The 21,830-nt window shown below is 37.7% G+C and overlaps 1 protein-coding gene across 4 annotated transcripts in view; it reads left to right on the top strand.

Moving 5' to 3' along the window:
• The window catches only part of NTN4 (netrin 4), a 111,392-nt gene that overhangs the window by 16,211 nt on the left and 73,351 nt on the right, over positions 1–21,830 (top strand). The gene's annotated exons all lie outside the window — the stretch shown is intronic.

Below are 21,830 nucleotides of genomic sequence, written 5' to 3'. Positions count from 1 at the left end.
ATTTAGGATGACAGATCCTAAGGCAGACAGTTGATCTGTACAATTTCTAAACCAGGACAATGTCATAGGTTCTACCCCTTGGCAAACCCAAACCACAGGCTCTGTTCCTCATCTGTGAAGGCCTGGCACAAAGGGTTCCAGTTTAGATGGAAAGATATAAATCTCTCACCACTTCTTGGAAAACAGTGGAAGGTGCATGTAAAGGTTAACTTGTTTAGTTTTTCATCAGTGTCGTTGGAAGTGATTGGATAGGGGGCCTCAGGCTTCTGCTTCTGCAGTGTTTCCAGTTGGGCTTCTTTTCACAATGCTGTGTTGGGTACAAGGGTGTTTGTTTTGTGATTCTGGAAAGCAATCGCCTCGTGACACTGCCTCTGGATATACTTGCTCCGCTATTAGGTTCACCCGGGGAAACTGCCAAGCTTGTTACTCCCTCTACCTAAGAACTGCTATTTCAAGTAGGTCAAATCCAACTCACATGCATTTTTAGAGTTGGGAGGAGAAACTCGTTTTGAAGAAAGAGTTTTAAGTGTTATTTTCTTCGACCAAACAAACAAACAAAATAAAACTTGTAAGCTATGTCTCTTTCCTGTTACCTGAACTTCACTGTAGGACGTTCCTGCCTTGGAGGAGTTCCCAGTCTGAGTGGGACTTTTAAATTGGTGTCTTTTAAAGGATGAATAATAATTGAAAAGTGGAGAAGAGAATTTCATGGCAAAGTGCACATGTGTAAGGAAAATCAACTCTTGGAATGGTGGGAGAGATGGTATGGTGGGGAGTGGGGAAGAGAGAGGGATGGCAGAAGGTAAGGCTGGTCCTGGAGGCTCAGTTCAGGTTTTACAGGGTCTACTGTGCTGAGTATTTTGGACTTGATCCTGTGGGTAGGGGAAATCAATCAACAGTTCCTCTGGGTAGGGATAACATAATCAGAACCGTTTAAGAAAGGCAACTCAGGGAGCAGTGTGAAAGATTCTTGAGGAAAATTTATGAGAGTAAACTTAATAGTGATAAATATGAATTCTTCTTTTCAAAAATCAGCTGTACTAGCACCAGAGAGGTGTGACTTATCAGCTATTCATGTGAAAAAGACCTGAGGGTTTCAGTTGACTATAATCTCAATGTGAGTCAACAATATATCATGACTGCCAAAAAAGCTAACGCAATCTTCGGCTACGTTAACAGAAGAACAATGTTCCAAACAAAGAAGAGAATGGTCCTTCTGTTGTGTTCTCTACTCAAAGCATAGCTGGAATATTATGTTCAAGTCAAGATATTCCTATTTAGACAAAGCTGAGCAGAACTGGTGAGATCAGTTAGAAACCTCATTACATAATGAACAATTAACTTGGATATTTCGCCTATGAGAGAGGATTTATGGATGTTCAGGAATTGCTAGCATTCTTCAGATGTTTGAAGAGGGATTAAATGGACTCTGATGCTTTCAGAAGGCAAGATTATGACCAAAGAAAGACTTTCTTAAAAGCTGGATGTATCCAAAAGACAAAGTGAGCTCCCTTGAGCTTCTCATCCCATGAGATGTTTCAGCAAAGGCTGAATGATCCCCAGTGAGAGATGTTACAGAGAGGATTCATGCACAGGTTTAGAAGTTTGTCTCAAGACCCTTTAACATCTCATCCATCTCTGAATACACACAGATTATGCCATAGAGTGAGTAAATGCCTTAAGAACTTCCTTTACATCCAAACTCCTCCAATAGCAGAGGCCTTGGGTTTGGCACTGCTTAGCTAGTCATGCCAGTCTTCCTGCTAGCTAAGAGGAGCCCTCGATTTTGGTGTAATCTTTTTAGGGAGATCTCACTTCTTGCAAGGTGGGTGGTCCTTCTTCTTATTCATTGAACATAAGGAAGTTACTTAACTGTCAAAGAAAGGGCAGGCAGGGGAGAAAGAAATGAGTCCCTACTCTCTGAGTCTTTATTTTGTATTAATAGATGACATTTTATCTATAGTTTATAATAGTAGTAGATGCAACGTGGTAGTAAAAGTGTAGGAGTCCCATGTCTAGTCTGTCACCAGGTTCTCGTGGTTCCACCTCTAAGTTGGTTCTCACCTCCACTGTCACCACTTTAGTTCAAATTTCCTCACCTCACACTCAAACCTCTCAAGTAGCCTAAACAGCTCTCTCTTTAAGTTAGGGGTCTTAAATTCTTCATTTGTAAATTGAACCAATGTGAAAAAGAGTAATATAAGGCATATATAAGTGTTTTATAAATGGTTAAGTACTACATACATGTTAATTATTATTAATGTAATTCGGTTACATTATTAGTGAAGTGGACTTTTGGGCCAGTTCATCCAGTCATTCAACCAGCAAATATTGGGGTGCTCACTATGTGTCTAGCACTATCCCAGGCTCCAGCAATAGAGTAGTAAACAAACATAGACATAAAATGCATTCTAAAGCCCAGGCAACTAACTTACAAATAAATTTTTAGGACACAAACCGTTTGTAAGTTAGGGACTTCCTGTACTAGCATTGGTTAACTGTCAGCGTTTCCAAGAGCGTCGAAGGTCTACGTATTTGCTTAGTGCCTTTGGACATTTAGTTAGAGAACAACATTAGTCTTGGTCACTTATAGTAGATAAAGTGAATATTAAGAAGTATATAATTTCTATTAAAGCAGTAGCCCCCTCGTATTCATAGACAGGCAAAATAGACTGGAAGGAATTACATTTAGAGAAAAATGAACAAATCAGATGTGTACAAAGGACAATTCATGTCTCTTATTCCATATTTAGTTCTACGTATCTCTTGTGCCTCTACAAATTCTTTTTAAACAATATTATGAATGTCAAGTACAAGATAAGGAACTAAGTTTTAAAAGATATTTTTAGATGGCAGTGTTCTTATCAAAACTGAAAAAAATGTATCCACCTACACCTTGCTGGTATTTGAGAATCAAGGAGGAATTTCCAAGTGATCCTAGTAAGAGGTTGCTCTGTAGGGAAGTCAGTGAGCAGAGTTAGGTTCCTGGCCCTCATCTGGATTCTGTATTTGGACTCGCCTTTATTCTTTTGATAAGAATAGAAACTCTTCATGATTTTGTATGGCAGTTTTGTTGTTAAGATTAATGGTTTTTTAAAAATAATATGCTTGGAAAAGTCTCTCTTGAAGTCGTACTCAAGTTAGTTGAGGAGTTATAACATATTTAAAAGATTATCAGTTTGACATACTGTAACCAGAACTCGCACACACCCGTTTTCCAAGAACTTTATAAAACATGCACCAGGAACACATGGAAGGTCACGGCCAGGAGTTCATGCATGTGTTATTTCTGCTCCTTTTTAGCTCTCCTTCTTTAAAGGCCCACTTGATAAAGCATTTAGCTCCTTCTGGATGGTCTAGCAGGCGCTATGAGTGTAACCAGGAGGATGTTACCTGTGGAGCTGGTCCCTGGTACTGTTGTCCTCTAAGGCCATTTTAATCTTCTGGTCAGTTTCCAGCCAGTCACTTTGATCACTTCAATTGCTTAGGAAGGCTGGGGTGGTGGGGGGATGATTCTGTTTCACATGTAGCTACTGAATATTTAGACTGCTGTGGCCTCCCCCACACCCCACCCCTTTGTTACCTTAGCCTTACCTGCCGGTTTGCCTGTCAATTTAGTTGGCATGTAATCGGAAATACTATTTTTTCATGAACTAAATAATACAATGACAGATTCTATGGAAATATGCAGATACATCACGGCATTCTATTCAGATGTAGAAGTGACTCTTTCTTCCCCTTCCCCACCTCCCCAAATAATGACTATGGAGCTGCAATCTTGCCTCCCTGTTTTACCATGATGGAGATGAGTGCTCAGGAGGCTACATAAATAATGCTCTCATAGTGAATGCATTGTTTTCCTTTCATACCACTATCTCCACCCATCAAATCCATTTTTTTCCTAAATAGCTATTTGAAAGTACTGTAAGTCTTTTAAAATCCGAATATTTCTTAGTTTTCAGACAAATCTTGAAATGCATTTGGATTAAAAAAATAAAATGGGGAAAAGGAATGTTCAGAAATAGAGGTTAGAGTTTGTTTGACATCTTAGAGGGGAGAATGTCTAGAAAATATTTTCATCAGTGGCTTATGCATATAAATAAGATGGAGGTCATTTGCTACTCATCTAGAGTGGTAAATGGTCTAGGAACTCTGTGAAATGAGACACTGTAGATATTTTACCTGGAGGATGAAAGTTAAGTTGGTGGCTGCCCTTAAATATTTGAAGGACCTCCTTATTGGAGATAAAATAGGCTTTTTGGGGGTATAATTCCAAGACCAGAAGACAGATCCTAGCTTAACACAGAAGAACTTTTTGATAATTAGAATCATCAGAAAATGAAACATGCTGCCCAATGAGGGTATGAGATCCAGTAGAGGTTGGATGGTTATAGCTATTCCAGAGGAACTTCCTGCATTGAGGAATTTTGGTTAAATGGCTTTATGTTCTCTTCTGATTTCTAAAAATATTTTGAGTTGTTTTCTAACACCACTTTGACAGATCTCAATTTTCAAGAATTAAGGGACCACTGAAATCCTATGCGTTATTAATTTTCTTATTCAGTTTTGTATCCAGAGTACCTAGCACAATGCCTGATGCAAAGTACCTCCTCAATAAGTAATGGTGGAATTAATAAATAAATGATTTTCATTAAAAAGCTTAATGTTACATAGACCTGGGATTTTAGCCTATATAATCATGGCGTTGTCATCACTTAGAAACAAAAATGACACTGATATAAGAGACACAGTTAGAATTTATATTAGCCAGGCTTGCAATCCATCCAGGTTGGACACATCTTTTTCTTATCTAAAATATAAGAAAGAAACGTTTTTATTTTATTTTATTTTATTTTTTTATTTTTTTGAGGAATATTAGTCCTGAGCTAATGTCTGCTGCCAATCATCCTTTTTGCTGAGGAAGACTGGCCCTGAGCTAACATCCGTGCCCGTCTTCCTCTGCTTTATATGTGGGACGCCTACCACAGTGTGGCTTGCCAAGCAACGCCTTGTCTGCACCCAGGATGCAAGCCAGCGAACCCAGCGCTGCCGAAGCGAACCTGTGCACTTAACTGCTGCGCCACCAGGCCGGCCCCAGGAAACATTTTTAGAATGAAATGAGATTTAATTTATTTCTCCTTGGAGATCAGAATTTCTATTGTAGGCTTTCTTGCTCTGTAAGCCCATTGGCTTAAACATCCTGAAAAATTCTGTAATTCCAGCTCTTCTCTATATGACCTCTACTCTGGAGTAGAAGGAAACACAAAGTAATTTTATAGTATTTACTGTTTTCTGTCTTTATGAATCATATAAATTAGGCCACCAGTCTTTCAGTTGAACTGGTTGTACTTCACTACATGTAGGTCAAAGTAGAGAAAATAATGTCCACTTTTTATTTTTAAGCTGATTACCAGCTTTTATTTCGTAAGTCTCTCCTTTAATTCAGCTTTCAGTTCTCTTCCTTAATTCATCTCTTGCAACTAATCCTTATATATCAGACCGGAACTTAATGGGAGAAGGTGTATGGGATTCATCTCTACTGGGGAAACTTTCCATGGTGTCGATTAATACCTATCTTCAAGGTCTCCTACGAGTGAAGGGCGAAGTGGCCCTGTGCTGCCTAATACAACTGTAATAGCAAATATTTGTCTGTGGTTTAGGGAAGGCTGGGAGGTTCTTTTGAAGTCTTTTTGTTTGGTAGCCAGGATCTCCCCACCAGCGTAACAGTGTTTAAAGTTAGATATTTTTTTTAAACCTTAATCAGAACGTTTTGGTTGCTCCTGATTAAGTCTCCCAAACGAAAAGTTGAAAGCACACGCTGGGGTAAGTTTGCATTATGGAAATCCCCCGGTGCGCACACACAGCTTCAATGGGAAGCTAGTTTTAAAGTCAAACTAATTGCCAACTGTGGTTTTCTGTGGCACACAGTCAGGGAAAGTGTTTATTTTTAACATATATATATTTATATATACATACATGCATTTTTATGTGGAAGATTAATTGAGGGGATAAACAGAGGGGAATAAAACCATTTTAAAGCCTTTAATGTGAAAAAATGGCTAAAGCCTTTTGCCACAGTGGATGATTTTCCTGGCACTTGGTCTTGTCAGGGTTTAAGAGTTGTATTACTCTTAAAGAGAGGGATAAAACAAAAAACTGTGTGTTTGTAGAAATGTATATATAGCTGGGTAGACATAGGATTCTCCTGGATGTTAACAAATGAGTGTTCATGGTTTATCTTTTTTCTAAAGTGACTAGGTTTTGTAAGTAAATTGGATGACTCTTTTAGTGCACTTCATTTAAAGGAATATCTTAATTGTCTTGTGGCACGAAAATTCACTTTTACTATATGCATAATTTTACATTCTGTATTAAAGTACCTTGATTACAATTAAGTGACTGAGGCATAGAAGTCCATAGCTCTGTTCTGATCACATGCAGTGATAGTGAAATCCTGGGAACCTTCCATTCAATAAGTGAAATATCCACCCAATGGATATGTTGTAATTTCATCCACTTTGAAGAAAACAAAAAAAAGAACACCTGCAACATTATAATTTCTGCTGTTAAATACTGAGTTTGCCTCCAAATACAACAAATTATATAGAAAGCAATTTCATTTCCAAGTTTCATTTGCTCAAGGGGAAAATCTCAGATAGAATCCTCTACCCTTTAGAGAGGAATGGGAGCTGAGGTAGGGAAGAAATAAGAAAGCAAGAATAATTACATTTAAGTATTCAAACTGATTTCCTTAAAATCAGATAGGTTTTTCCTTTTGTCTCACTTCTGACACTCCAAAAGTTGCAACATTGCAAGTTATCAATTTGAAATGGGATTTCTGCTTCTGCTTGTGAAGGATTAAGTGCTATAAGAATTACCCTTCTGGGGCCAGACCGGTGGCACAGCGGTTAAGTTCGCACGTTCTGCTTTGGCGGCCTGCGGTTTGCTGGTTCGGATCCCAGATGCAGACATGTGTATTGCTTGTCAAGCCATGCTGTGGCAGGCGTCCCACATATAAAGTAGAGGAAGATGGGCACAGATGTTAGATCAGGGCTAATCTTCCTCAAAGGAAAAAAAGAAAAGAAAAGAATTACCCTTCTACATTAAAAAACTAAAAAATCAGAAAAAAAAAAGTGATACACTTGTTTTCAGACATTGAACAAGAGGCAGCACAAGACTGATCTCCAAGAGAGAAGAAACAAACATGGTGAGCCCTGTGACTGCCCCAGCTTACTGAGGGCACATTTCTAAGCTACGGCACAGGAAGGGGAACCCAGAGTCCAGCGGTTTCACTGAGCCCAGGAAACAAGGATTAGTGCTCAAGGAGGCCAAGGCAGCTAGAATTTGTGGGACAGAATACTGGAGATGAGGGAGCTGTATAAAGAGAGAAGGCCAGAGATCTGCACAAAGTTCTCCTCCTGTCTTTGGGTGAATACTGAGCTGCATTTATGAGTTAAAGCTCTACAAGAGTGGAGAAAGAACCCTCAGAAAGTAGTAGCTAGCTGAACAATTCCTAGTATTCCCACAAGGGTGGGAATACTTCATGTTCCTACCATCCAAAGTGGAAAGCCCTCATAATTTACAAGCATTGGGCAGGGTCCTCAGAAGGGTCCTCAGATGGCCTTGAGAATGGGGTTAAATTAGCCCTAGAATAAAGGCTAGACTGGATTCACCCTAATAAAAATCAAAAAGACCCTCAAAAAGTGTAAACTGACACCAAGTAAATTAACTTCATGTCAGAACTGGGTTTAACCCTTCTTAGAGAAATGTATCAAAATCCAGCAACTAACAGTGTAAAATTCACAGTCGAATGTTCATTCAAAAATTAACAGGCACGAAAATATGATTCCTGACCAGAAAAAAAGTCAACTAATAGAAACACACCCAGAAATGACACAGCTGGTAGAATTAGAAAACAAGGGCATTAAAGCAGCTATCATAAATATACTCCATATGTTCAAGAAAATGCAAACATATTGAAGAAAAAAATGGAAGGTATAAAAAAGATCCAAATAGAATTTCTAAAGATTGAAAATGCAATATCTGAAATGAAACTATACTGCAAGGGATTAACAGCAAATTAGATAGTGCAGAAGAAAAGATTGGTGAACTTGAGAGCATAACAATAGAAACTACAAATGAATGAAGCACACAGAGAAAAGAGACTTGAATAAAAAGAGCATCAGTGAACTGTGGGACAATATTAAGTTGTCTAACATTCGTGTAATTGGAGTCTAAAAGAAGAATCAGAGAACCAAAAAATACATATATATTTGGAAGAATAATAGGCAAAATTTTTCCAAACTTGGTGGAAACTATACATCCACAGAACTAAGAAGCTCAATAAACCTCTAGCAAAAAAAAGCGTAAAGAAAAGCATACTGAACACAGTTGCCAAGGTAACTCAGTGAAGAAAGGATAGTCTTTTTAACAAATGGTGCTGGAATAATTGGACATCCGTATGCAAACAAAACAAAACAAAAGGAAAAAAACCTCAGCAACATCAACACTCAGTTTATGCCATATAGAAAAATTAAGTTGAAATGAGCTATGGACCCAAATGTAAGAGCTAAAACTATAAAACTTTTAGGAGAAAATATTTATGACCTTGAGTTAGGCAAACCTTTATTACGTGGGACACAGAAAGCATAAATCATAAAAGGAAAATATTGATACATTGAATTTCAAAGAAATTAAAAACTTTTTCTTTTAAGACACTGTTAAGAAAATGAACAGACAAGCCACAGATGGGGAGAAAATATTTGCAAATCATATATCTGAATATATGTTTATATGTCAGAATTTATAAAGAACTCATAACTCAACAAGAAGAAAAACATGAACAAAAAACAGGCAAAATGTTGGAACAGACACTTAACCAAAGAAGAGTCATCAAATAAACACATGAAAAGATGCTCAACACCATTAGTCAACAGGGAAGTTCACATTAAAACCACAATGAGATACTGCTCGCATTCACTATCAAGGCTAAAATTAAGAAGATTGACAATACCAAGTGTTGGTAAGGATGTATAACAACTAAAACTTTCATCATACATTGCTAGTAGAAATGCAAAATTGTACAACCACTTTAGAAAACAGATTTGCAGTTCCTCATAAAGTTAAACATGCTCTTTTTCTACTACCCAGCAATTCCTCTCCTAAGTACCCATGAAAAGTCACATGTTCTCACAGTGACTTCTCTGTGAATGTCCATAGCACTTTTATTTATAACACCCAAAATCTGTAAACAACCCAAAAGTCTAATTGATGAATGAGTAAACAAACTGCCAAAATTCTTCAATCATTTCTTTCTTGTTTCCATTTCCTTGTTCCCTATTCTTTCCTGAAAACTTTACAAACTGTCCCTTATTCCATCTAGGCTCTCAAAAGTCTTCTGTGAGCCAGCCAAACCCCCAGATTTTTTCTCAGTCTTCTTTCTTGTCTCCCAAATTGCATTTGCCCTTATTAATTACATTTTCTTTCTTTGCATTCTTGTTTTCTTTGGCTTCTATGATAATGAATTTGCATTATTTTCCCACATTGCTCACTGGTCCTTTTTTTGTATTATTTCTAGCTCGTTTCCTTCTTCTGACCTCTAACCATGGGTGGCCCCTAAAGCTTAGCCTTTAGTTCTTAGTTTTTGTTCTGATATCCATTGGTTGTTCTGCCCCTGCTGCCTCCACTATGGTTCAGGCTCTTCTCTTTGCCAGATTATTCTCCTAAAGGGAAACTCTGATCATTTCACTCGCTTGATCACCTGTGTAAGACCTTCAGTCATTCTATGACCAAAGAAAGTTAGCTGTGATATAATGGCAATAGCACTGAAACTGGACTCCAACAACCTGGGTTCAGATACTAGCTCTGCCACTTACTAGGTAGGTAACCTTGGACAAGACAATTAACATCTTCTCAGAGTTTCTGATCTGAAAAATAGGAATGAATAATACTACACCATAGTTTTACTGTAAGGATGAAACTAGATGAATAAAAATGAAGGCAGTTTGTAAAATAAATCATTATTAATCATGAGTATGATCTTTCAACAAATATGTGTTAACTCTTACATGTGCCAACATTGGCTATACACCAGTGGGCAAGCAGACAAGGCCCTCAGCACTGATGGAGCCCATAGTCTAGAGAGGAATAAAAGCAATGAAAATAGACATGGTAAGTTCTAAGTCTGGAAGAAATAAGAAGTGTTGAAGTGCCACATAAGAAGAACATCTCATCTAGTCTTGCAGTGGAGAGGAATGGTGAAGAAAGCTTTCTGAATAAAGTGACATCTAAGATGACACCTAAAAGATAGGTATGAGTTGACCAAGTAAGGGAGTGGAGCAGTTGGTGGCAATGGCAAAAATGTGTGAAAAGTATTCCAGGCAGGGGACTAGCATGGGCAAAGGCTAGGAAGGAGGCAAGAGCATAGAGCTTTCTAGGAACAGAAAGAGGTTCAGAATGATTGGTGTGCAAAGTTTAGTACAAAGAAGGGGAGCAGGTGTTGGAAAGGAAGGACAGTGAAAGCAGAGAAAGCATGCATGCAATTTCCTGCATAGGTCAGGCAAACAGAAGCTATCGATGATCCAAGATGAAGTAGAGGGTATTCTAAACTGTGGGCCAAGCATGGTGATAGGAAACAGAGCTGATCAATATCGGGAAGTTACCCAGATTGACAGACAATCAGCATCTGAGGGGACTGTCAATGAATACTAACCACTGGGCTGCATTCACTGGTAGGGCTCAGTCTCAAAGATGGGAGATTGGCAAAAACAAGGCAGGTCCTCAGGAAAAGGCTATACACCAATCGATTTTATTTATAAAGAGCAGTGATTTTTCAAGGCATTTCTACATCTGTTACCTTCTTAAAAGTCTTCATTGCATCCCTGTGACTTCCTTGCATCGCTGTGGGCCAAGCAGGAACAGGTATCATTAATTACTTTTGTCAAACATACAGTTATTCACATCCATTAATAGAATAAAGGTGGCACAGTTAGTCCCATCCATTATTAGAATGACAAGTGGAGGAGGGATAAATCACATATATTTTCTTTAATCCTACATGTTGAATTTAACTTTAATCCAGGAATGGCTAGCTGCTAAACAAGTATAAAGTGGGTTGTAGTGGAAAAATCATTAGATTGGAGGTCAGGAAACTGGGTTCTATTCTTATCTCTATCATGAACCTATTGGTTGACCTTTGACCAATCACTTTAAGCACCCCGTGCCTCAGTTTCCTCCAATTGGACTAGATCATTGATGGAGAAGGACTCTTCTGGCACTCAAATCCTAGGACTCCAAGTACTGAGGGTAAAGGAAAAGCTAGGACTCCAAATGTATTGGAGAATTTTTTATGTTTATTTTTAGCCCCAATCTTTATTTTTATTTTGGTCTTCTGTCTTGTTTCTTGTTCCTCCTTGCAGTTCTGTCATTTCCCTGCCCCCTGAAGATATTTAAGAGGCTGCTTTTTCATCACTTTAAAACTGTAAATATGCCCTTGAAACATGCAAAGAGGCTTTTGTGTACTTACAAATCGAGGTTATTATCGTACAAGTAAGTCACTTGAGTGCACTGCATTCCTCGGCTTGCTCCATTGAGAGCTTTATTAGGTTATATTGTCCTATCTTAGAAGGACTGGGTGAGTAGATAAGACTCTCCCACTTTAAAAGGCGGCTATCTGATGAAACAGGGTACCTAATGCTCCAGAGTGTAAGCGAAAGGATCTTGGTGCTGCCTGAGAGACAGACACACTTCTCTAAGACAAGTAGGTGCTCCACTTAAAGTGGCACAGTCAAGGACAAATGTTCTAAAATTAACCCAGCCAGCTGCTCCGCCACAGACGCCCACCTGTCAATTACGCTGTCTTCTCCTTGTCCAGCCTTCTCGCTCCATGAAACTAGAACTCTCCTTACTGCAACCCTTTAAAAGCCTGAAACCTCACATACTTTCCAAAAGGTTACCTATCCATGAAAGCAGAAAGCCTGTTTCAAGAACATATTAGGGTACATGTACTTATCTCAAAGAATTTATGCTCTTTGAGCTTTTAAACTCAAATACCTAAAACTTCAACTTACTGGTGCCAGCAACTGGCTTCAGAAGTCAACTGACATAAAACGTTCCTTGTTAGTGAGGTGGCAATACAAAACTAGAGGATGTATCTGACTAAATTTTAGGAACTTAAACAGTATGAGAGTTTTCAGTTTTGAGATAGCTTGATAAACAGCAGAAATAGAGACAAATATATCAGTTTCTATGTTTAGGTCTAAGGTGTGTCATCAACCTAACAATAAACAGAACAGTTGTCAATGTGTAGTAACAAGGTTCAACTGAATTAACCAGATGCTGTTTATAAACAGCTCGTGAACAACCACGTAAAAAAAAAAGGATGGCTTTATAATGTAATTGGAAATGTTTCTCAATATAGATTTTATTCTAACCAGGCTTAGAGTAAGAAAGAAGTGTGATTACTTTTCTTACATAGAAATGGTTTTTACTGTGGAGATGATTTGTGTTTTTATTAGATTATATTAGGTAAAAGTTCCAGGGATTTCTCTCTAAATGTGTTGTTGTCATTCTTTCAGTTGGTGTAAATTTATTACTGAAAACACGTTATTCAAATGTGACACCAAAAAGTACTTTAATATTGATTAATACTAAATCCATTTTTTCTATAAAATAAAATTTTATTAGCCATGTTGGATATGGTATAAGATTAGCATACAACTAAGATATCTTGTAAGATGCTAAAGTTTATTGTGAGGTTCTATGCACCTAGTATATTATCTTATGAATAAAATGCACATTATGTGAATAAAATTTTATTATATTTATATTAATCATATCAGAAAATTAAAGTAAACCTTCTTAACATGATTCTACATTGACTCACTCCTTCGGTATTTATTATTGATAATCTATAAGACCCAGTATTAGATGAGAATACAAAGATGCATCAAAAAACAGCATAAACATAAAAAATATAAAGTAGAAGGTGATAATAGGTATCAACAATTATAAAGAAATTTATAGCAAGCGTTTGCCTGTATATTAAAAGATACAAATACTAAAACAGAATTATTGAATAAACCTATAAAGTTCAGATGATTATATTTTAAATTATTCTTCATATTTCTAGTTTGATATGCCCCATAAGAAAACTCATTTGTTTTTCAAGCTTTTTATCAACTAAATGTTGATCAACTAAATGTTGATCAACTAAATCTACACTTCTAGCTTTCTTATAAAATTTCCAGTATGTCATTTCTAGGATATTTCTATAAAAAAATAAAGGCTTACCGAGTTACAGTTTTATAAATTGTATTTCATAAAAGTTAAGCTGCCTTGGTTTTTAATTTTTTATTGCAATAACATTGGTTTATAACATTATATAAATTTCAGGTGTACATCATTATATATTTTGATTCTGGTAGATTACATCATGTTCACCACCCAAAGACTAGTTACCATCTGTCACCACTCACATGTGCCTCATCACCCCTTTTACCTTCCATCCTCTCCCCTTCCCCTCTGGTAACCACCAGTCCAATCTGTTTCTATGTGTTTGTCATTGTTTTAATCTTCTACTTATGAGTGAGATCATATGGTATTTGACTTTCTCCCTCTGACTTATTTCACTCAGCATAATACCCTCAAGATCCATCTATGTTGTCACAAATGGCCAAATTTCATCATTTCTTATGGCTCAGTAGCATTCCATTGTGTATGTATACCACATCTTCTTTATCCATTCATACCTTGATGGGCACCTAGGTTGCTTCCAAGTCTTGGCTATTGTGAAGAATGCTGTGATGAACATAGGGGTGCATGTATCTTTATGCATTCGTGTTTTCATGTTCTTTGGAAAAATACCCAGCAGTGGAATAGCTAGATTATATGGTAGATCTATTCTTAATTTTTTGAGGAATTTCCATACTGTTTTCCATAGTGGCTGCACCAGTTTGCACTCCCACTCGCAGTGTGTAAGGGTTCCCTTTTCTCTACATCCTCTCCAACCCTTTCTGTTTCCTGTCTTGTTAATTATAGCCATTCTGATGGGAGTGAGGTTGCCTTGATTTTTCAGACTTCAGCTTTCAGCCAGGATGCACTAACAAGAACCAGACTAACCCTGCTGCCTGAAACAACTAAAAAACTGGACCAAATATATGAAACAACTGTTTTCAAGTCTTGGACATCAGGCAGCAGAAGAGAGTGACCATTGAGAGTGCAGAAGCAAATGAGGTGAACCCTATGATTGCCCCAGCTTATTGCCTAGAGAGTTTCCGAGGGGGACAGGAAGGGGGGCATGCAGGAAGGAGGAGCCTAATGGATTTTCTGAAATAAGGAGTTGAGAGTCTGGGAAGGCCAATGTGGCTGGAGTTTGCAGGGCAGAGTACCAGAGAGGAGAGAGATGCGCTGGGAGAGATCGCCAGAGATCTACAGGTGGTTCCCCTCAAGTCTTCAGCTGAGTACTGATCAACATATATGTGTAAGAAAACCACCTGAGGCCAGAGAAAGAATCACCTTAAAGAATAGAGGGAGCAAATCCTCAGAGGTCACGTGGGACCACGAATAGTCAGCCAGAGTGGAAAACCTTGTAATTCAACTTTGTAATGCATCAGTAGAGTGATTTGAAAGATATTGCCTCAGTGAAAGGGCAGAATTAGCCCTATACTAAAGGATGCATTGGTCCTACCTAACAAAGCTTAAAAACATGCCTCAAAAGTATAGAGGTATTTCCAAGTAACTTAACTTCATCCTCCATAAAGCTCAAGAATAAAAAAATATCCAGCACTCAACAAGGTAAAATTCATAATGTCTTGCAGCCAATCAAGCCATACAAAAGGTGGAAAGATATAACCTATAAGGGTAGAAAAATAAATCAATAGAAAAAAATCCAGAAATGACGCAAATGCTAGAATTAGTAGTCATGGACATTAAAAGTTATTATAACTATGTTCCTTGTGTTCAAGAATGTAGAGAAAAGATTGACCATGTTAAGAAGAACATGAAAAACATGGCAAAAATCCAAATTGAGCTTCTGCTGTTGAAAAATACAATGTCTGAGATGAAAAATACATTAAATGGGATTAGTAGATTAGACACTACAGAAGCAAAGATTTGTGATGTTCAATGCATAGTAATGGAAATGATCCAATATGAAACACAGGGAGAAAAAGACAGAAAAATCAATCAATCAATCAGTGATTTAAATAAGTAAATCAGTGAGCTGTGGAACATCTTCAAGCAATCTAATATAGGTGAAGTTGGAGTCCGTGAAGCAGAGAAGGGAGAGGAAGGGAACAGAAAAAAAAATGAGAAATAATGGCTGAAAGTCTTCTAAATTTGATCGTAACTGTAAGTCCACAGATCCAAGAAGTGCAACAAACCATAAACACAAGAAACAAGAAGAAAACTACCCCGAGGCACATCATAATCAAATTGTTTAACAAACAAGAATAAAGAGAAAACCTTAAAAACAGCCAGAGCGAAAAATGACATATTATGTACAGAAGAACAAATATAAGAATAACAGCTCTTTGACAGAAACAATACAAGCCAAAAGACTGTGGGACAGAACCCTGAGAGCACTGACAGAAAAAAATTGTCAACCTAGAATTCTATACCCAGCAAAAATATTTTTCAATAATGAAGATGAAACCTAGACTTTTCCAGATATGGAAAAGCAAAAAAAAAAAAAAAAGAAAGTTCATCGCCAGCAAGCCTACATTACAGGAAATGTTAAAAGAAATCCTTCAGAAAAATGATACCAGATGGCTATCTGGATCTACACAAAGCAATGAAGATCATCAAAAAGGGAAAATAGGTGGATATTTGTAAGACACTTTTTTTCTTATTTTTAAAATCTCTTTAAAAGACAATTGACTTTTTAGAGCAAAAATATTAACAATGTGTTGTGCAGCTTATAATATATGTAGAAGTCAAATGCACGACAATAAAAGCACAAAGTTTGAGAAGAGGAATTGGGAGTTTACTGTTGTAAGTTTCTTCTACGTTAAGTGGTAAATATTACTTACAGATAGACAGTGTTAAGTTAAAGATGTACACTATAAACCCTAAAACCACTATTTTTTAAAAGAAAGAGTTATAACTAATAAATAAAAAATGAAATAAAAGGGCTGCTAAAATATTCAATCCAACAGAAGGCGGAAAAAGAAAGGGAAGAGAATATAAAACAAAAAAGCAAGATGGTAGATTTAAACACAACCATATCAACAATCCGTTAAATGTAAAAGGTCTAAACACTCCAATGAAAGGCATACATTATCAGATTGGATAAAATTTTTTAAAAGACACAACTATGCTCTCTAGAAGAACTCCACATAGGTCTTAAATGAATGATCTATGGTTCCATTTTAAGAAACTAGTAAAGAAGAGAAAATTAAACCCAAAGTAAGCAGAAGAAAGTAAATAATAAAGATAGAAGCAAAAATGAGGTAGAAAAACAATAGAGGAAATTGTTGAAACCAAAAGCTGCTTTTTCTGAGAGCATGAAGATGTCTAGATTTCAAAAACCATTAAAGAACAATTGCAGTTATGATCCTCGAGCTTCCATTTTTGGTAAATAAGAAAACTAGACCAGAAACCATGGAAAAGATCTAATATTTGTATATGTTTGGGTGCTTGCCTGCCTGATCTGTTTTCTTAAGAATATGAAAGATCATGGGGCCGGCCCTGTGGCCAAGTGTTTAAGTTCAAGTGCTCTGCTTCGGTGGCCTAGGGTTTCGCCGGTTTGAATCCTGGGCGTGGACATGGCACTGCTCATGAGACCATGCTGAGGAGGCATCCCACATGCCACAACTAGAAGGACCCACAACTAAAATACACAACTATGTACCGGGAGGATTTGGGGAGAAAAAGCAGGAAAAAAAAAAGATTGGCAACAGTTGTTAGCTCAGGTGCCAATCTTTTAAAAAAAAAGAATATGAAAGATCTGTGTGCTACTGAAAAGAAGGAATCCATAAAGCTGTTTTGAAATGTATTGCATACTTTTACATAGGTATTTATACATATGTGTACGTGTTCACATACTTCTCATTAAGAGTGCAGAACTTGTGGTGAGAACATCTTGTTTTCTTTATTCTTCTAAACTCTATTCCCTAATTGGCTTCTCCTTTCTCAAAATGTTATTTGGAGAAATCCTTTATCCATTTATTCATTCACCATAATTATGAAATGCTATAATATGCCAGAGACCGTGGGACATGCTGGGGGCACAGCTGTTAACCAGACAAGATCCCTGCCCACTGAGCAGCATCTAATGTGTGATACAGACAAGTAAATAGGCAGTAACAGTGTACTAGCGTACAAGTGCTGTCATGGAAAGAACAGTGCCAGGGGAGTCTGCAGGATGGGTAATCAACTTGGACCTGAAATATTTCTCAAGCTAGCAGCTAAAAGAATTTTTTTTAATGTGATAACCAACTTTATTGAATTATTATGATTCAACATGGGCAATGAAATTCTAGGTGTGGAGCAATATGTAAAGTATAAGTTCAATACTGAAAGAATTTCCTGACTGTTATGTACCTAATAGTTACTCTTTTTCTTATTCTGTTCACACTGTGTTAAAACTTTGTTGAAATTTTCATCTCAGAGTATAAATAGGACATAGAATGCTATTTTTACTAATTCTCAGTATTATTGAGAATTTTTTGTAAGTATTCTAGATGAGGAAGAACATACAGGTGATTCTAACCTGTTTGGAACTTTTTAAGGATCTCTTTGTTATGCTGGGCATAAGAAATGGTAGAACTTAAGCCAAGAATCCAGAACTTTAGGCAAAGTTTGAGGGGTTCCAGGCTTAGAGAAGTGAGGCGAGAGCAGAGAAATGTGAAGATTCCAAAGATTAGGTAGGAAAGGGTCCATGATTCATTCAGAAGCTCAGTGTGTTTTAAAATTATGCGTTTCCTTTAACCCATTGATTTCATATTTGGAAATGTATCTTCAGGATATTATTATAAACTGCTACATTTAAGTACAAGTTTGTTTATCGTAGTGGGTTTTACTGAAAAGTTAGAAACAACTTAGATGCCCAACAATAGGCTAAATAAATTGTCACATCCACACAATGGAATTCTAACCAGGTTTTTAAATTATGTAGGAGTGTTTCTCAGATTTTCTTGTGCATCAGAATCACCGCCAGATCGCTGGGCCCCACCTCCAGAATTTCTGATTCAGTCAGCCTAGTATAGCGTCCCAAATTTGCATTTCTAACAAGTTCCCAGGTTGATACTGATGCTGCTGGTCCCAGGGCCACACTTTGGGAACCACTAATGTAGATTTATTTTATTGACTTGGAAAAATATTCACAAGGTTTTGTTAAGTTGAAACAAAGCTGTTTACATTGTATTCTACATGTATACATGCAGAAGTTTAGATGGAAACATATCGAGTTGGTATCCCTGGTTGTCTTTGGAGTGGATCACATTGTATATTCTTGTCTCCTACATTTTGAGTGACTGATTTTTCTATAATGAGCATAGTATTCATCACTAAAACATAATCAAATTTCTTAATTTAAAAAATAAGATCATGAAGTCCTGGCCAATAGCACTAACCAGCTGGAAATATCAAACTAGGCTTGGTCCTACTTACCCTCTGGCTTTTTTTCCCCCTGAGGAAGATTCACCCCAAGTTAACATCTGTTGCCAATCTTCCTCTTTTATTTGAGGAAGATTCGGCCTGAGCTAACATCCATGCCCATCTTCCTCTATTTTGTATGTGGGTCATCACCACTGCATGGCTACCAGCAGGTGGTATAGGTCTGTGCCCAGGCACTGAACCTGGGCCACAGAAGTTGAGCACAATGAGCTTAACCACTAGGCCATGGGGCCAGCCCGTGGGGGCTTTTTTAACTGTCTTGTTAGGAGTGTATATTCAGAAGCAATCACAGATACAGGCACTGTGGTGGGCCCATAGATACATCCTGTTCCTGATGGGCACAAAAACAGAAGAGGCTGATATTATATGGAGAGCTTCTACACTTTTTCTTACTTCATTTTAGTAGTGCCATACAGGCTTCTTCTGGGGATATTTGAAGAAAAACTGGGTGGGACCCAAAGGGCGACCTGCCAGAAGTTCGAAGCATCTGGATTGGCGCACTCTTTGTTTCCTGACTCAGGGTAGATCCATTTCCCAGGGTATCAGATTAAGGCGTCTCCTTTCTGGAAAAAAGATTTCATGGTTTAAATTCCCGTTCACTTTTGTGTCTGTGGCACTGGCTGTCTCCTTTCCAGCATGCAGCCTCAGGGGTCATGATGTCCCTTCCCTGCTGATATCAGCATGCCAACTGTGGTGTCATGCACACCAAGCACAGAGCCGCCATTCAGCTTCCACAGTCTGGGTTCAGGAAGCAAAAGAGCTTCTAAGTTCCTACAAACCTTGACAGATCTTCCTTTAGCCTTGAATGTGCTGAACAATTCTCAGGGGGAGGCTGGGACGGGGAGGGAAAGAGAGGGAACTAGTGTAAATGTCAAGGGTGAATATGTGTCAGGAACAGAGGGAGCAAACAGTTGCCTCCAATGTTCAGGAAAAGGAAGTGTGGGCGACAACGTAGAGAAGTACGCCATAGACTTTTCAGTGGAAAACTTATTTAGTTAGCGCTGGTTACCCTTTCCCCATGTCCTTGCATTACTGTGGTTGATAAACTAGGAGGGAGCCACGTCACTTATTTAGAGCAAGATTTCTTTACAAAGGTCTAATAGAATGCCAGTGTTTGGCATGTCATATTGAAAATAAATCTTACAATGGATTCAATGTTTTTTATTTTTTTAACGATTCAAAATATGAAATCATGTTCTGCTTTAGGCTATTGTTAAAAGAAAGAGACATTACTTCTACACTGACTTTCCAAGAGGTGACATAGAATTTGTTGGAAAATTGTATTCCATAATACGTTGCTTTCCGCCAACTTTACGTGTGAATAAATGGCGCTGAATATTGTTTAAGTTACAGCTTTTTCTAAGTTTTGCAAGTTCGAAACTAGCGAGAAATGCAGAAATAATTAGAAATACTGGTTAATGATTCAGTTATTTATAACTGTTGTTATAATACAAGTTCTTGCCTCTCACTTGTGGTCCTATAGCATGAATTTATTATGTGAACCTATTTAGGACCCTGAAAAGGAAGTTATATGAAATCTTCACCTATTACTTGAGTGCCAAGAACAATGTTCTAATTAACTTACCAAAAATGTATTGAATACCCACTCTGTGCCAGGCACTGTCCTGGGATATATCAGCCACTCCGCTCAAGAAGTTCACACTTTAGACTGGGAAGACAGTAAATCGTCAAACGACCACAAATCTAATGTGTCCCGTGCTAATAAGCACTAAGACCCAAAATAGGCAGTACTATTTTAAAGCCTTTGTATTTTATTGAAAGAAATGGGAGGTTTTTGGGTGAGGATGGATTTAAGCAAGGGAGTGACATGATCCAACTTTTGTTTATAGAGAATCAGTCTGGCTGCTGGGTGGAGAATGAGCTGTGGGAGGCCAAGTGTCCATTGAAGTATTACCCCCTCCTCAAAGTCATATTTCATTGATGACAATTCTCTACCATTAGACCTGGAGATATGATCCTATACAGTTGATTCTTGCCTTTTCACACTTTTGGTGTAAAATTGATTTCTAAAAGGAAATTTTTATATCCAAAGTATCCCTTAAACAATTTTTTTTCTTTCTGGAAAGTGACTTTTAGATACTTTCTCTTGAAACTGGAGTTTATCCAAAACCTACTTTTTGTTTTTTTTTAAAGATTGGCACCTGAGCTAACTACTGTTGTCAATCTTCTTTTTTTTTTTAAATTTTTTTATTCTGCTTTTTCTCCCCAAATCCCCCCAGTACATAGTTGTATATTTTAGTTGTGAGTCCTTCTTGTTGTGACATGTGGGATGCCGCCTCAACGTGGCCTGACAAGCGGTGCCATGTCCGCGCCCAGGATCCGAACCAGCAAAACCCTGGGCTGCTGAAGTGGAGCGTGTGAACTTAACCAACTCGGCCCCAGGGCCGGCCCACAAAACCTACTTTTTAATAATTACTTTACTTTCATACTACTTGGTTATGAAAATGTTCATTTTTTTGTGAATAGAGTTTTAAAATATCTTTAAAAAGCCAAGAGATACTTAAGAATTTTTCAGCGGAGCTTTGTGTCTCTTATCATATAGGTTAATGAGCTTGCTTGGGATTTTGTTCTTTTTTTTTTTTTTAAACCTGCATAATCAGGTATAACAGTGTTGGTCTCTTTATAATACTGTTTCATGTCATAAAGTATTTTGGAATTCTTTTCTTATATTCCTTGGTTTCCACTGGCAGTGATTTCCTCTTCCACCAACCTCTGCTTCCCCAAAGTAACAGATCCACTAGAGAATTTTGCACCACCCACCCCAGGGCCCTCTTTTATAAGCCCTCACATAATGTATAGGCTCACACACATGCCCGAGTCCACCCCTTCTGAGCCTTCCACTCCCCTGGTTTCCTCCTCAGAACTAAAGATTTAAATTGCTTTCAGCGTCTATGTATAACCTATACTTTGCATTTAACTAAAAGTGCTGTTAACTAACTTGATCCAGCTCTTTACTCACTGCATTTGGGTTTAAGTGACTTTTGACTAATTTCAGAAATCAAATCTACCCTCAAAGGATTGTATATTTACTACCAGCAAAGCTATTCCAAATACGCGCCGCAGGCTTGGAAGACAGATCCAGAAAAGGAGAACCAAGCATATGTGTAGCAACAGGGGCCCCACTTAATAACTGATCAGTCTTTCAAAGAGTCACACCTCCTTTAGAAACATAAGAGCCTGGATCTTGATTTTGC

This window comes from Equus asinus, chromosome 4 (genome assembly GCF_041296235.1).
Source record: "Equus asinus isolate D_3611 breed Donkey chromosome 4, EquAss-T2T_v2, whole genome shotgun sequence".
NCBI lineage: Eukaryota > Metazoa > Chordata > Mammalia > Perissodactyla > Equidae > Equus > Equus asinus.
This window is presented reverse-complemented; position numbering and strand designations above follow the sequence as displayed.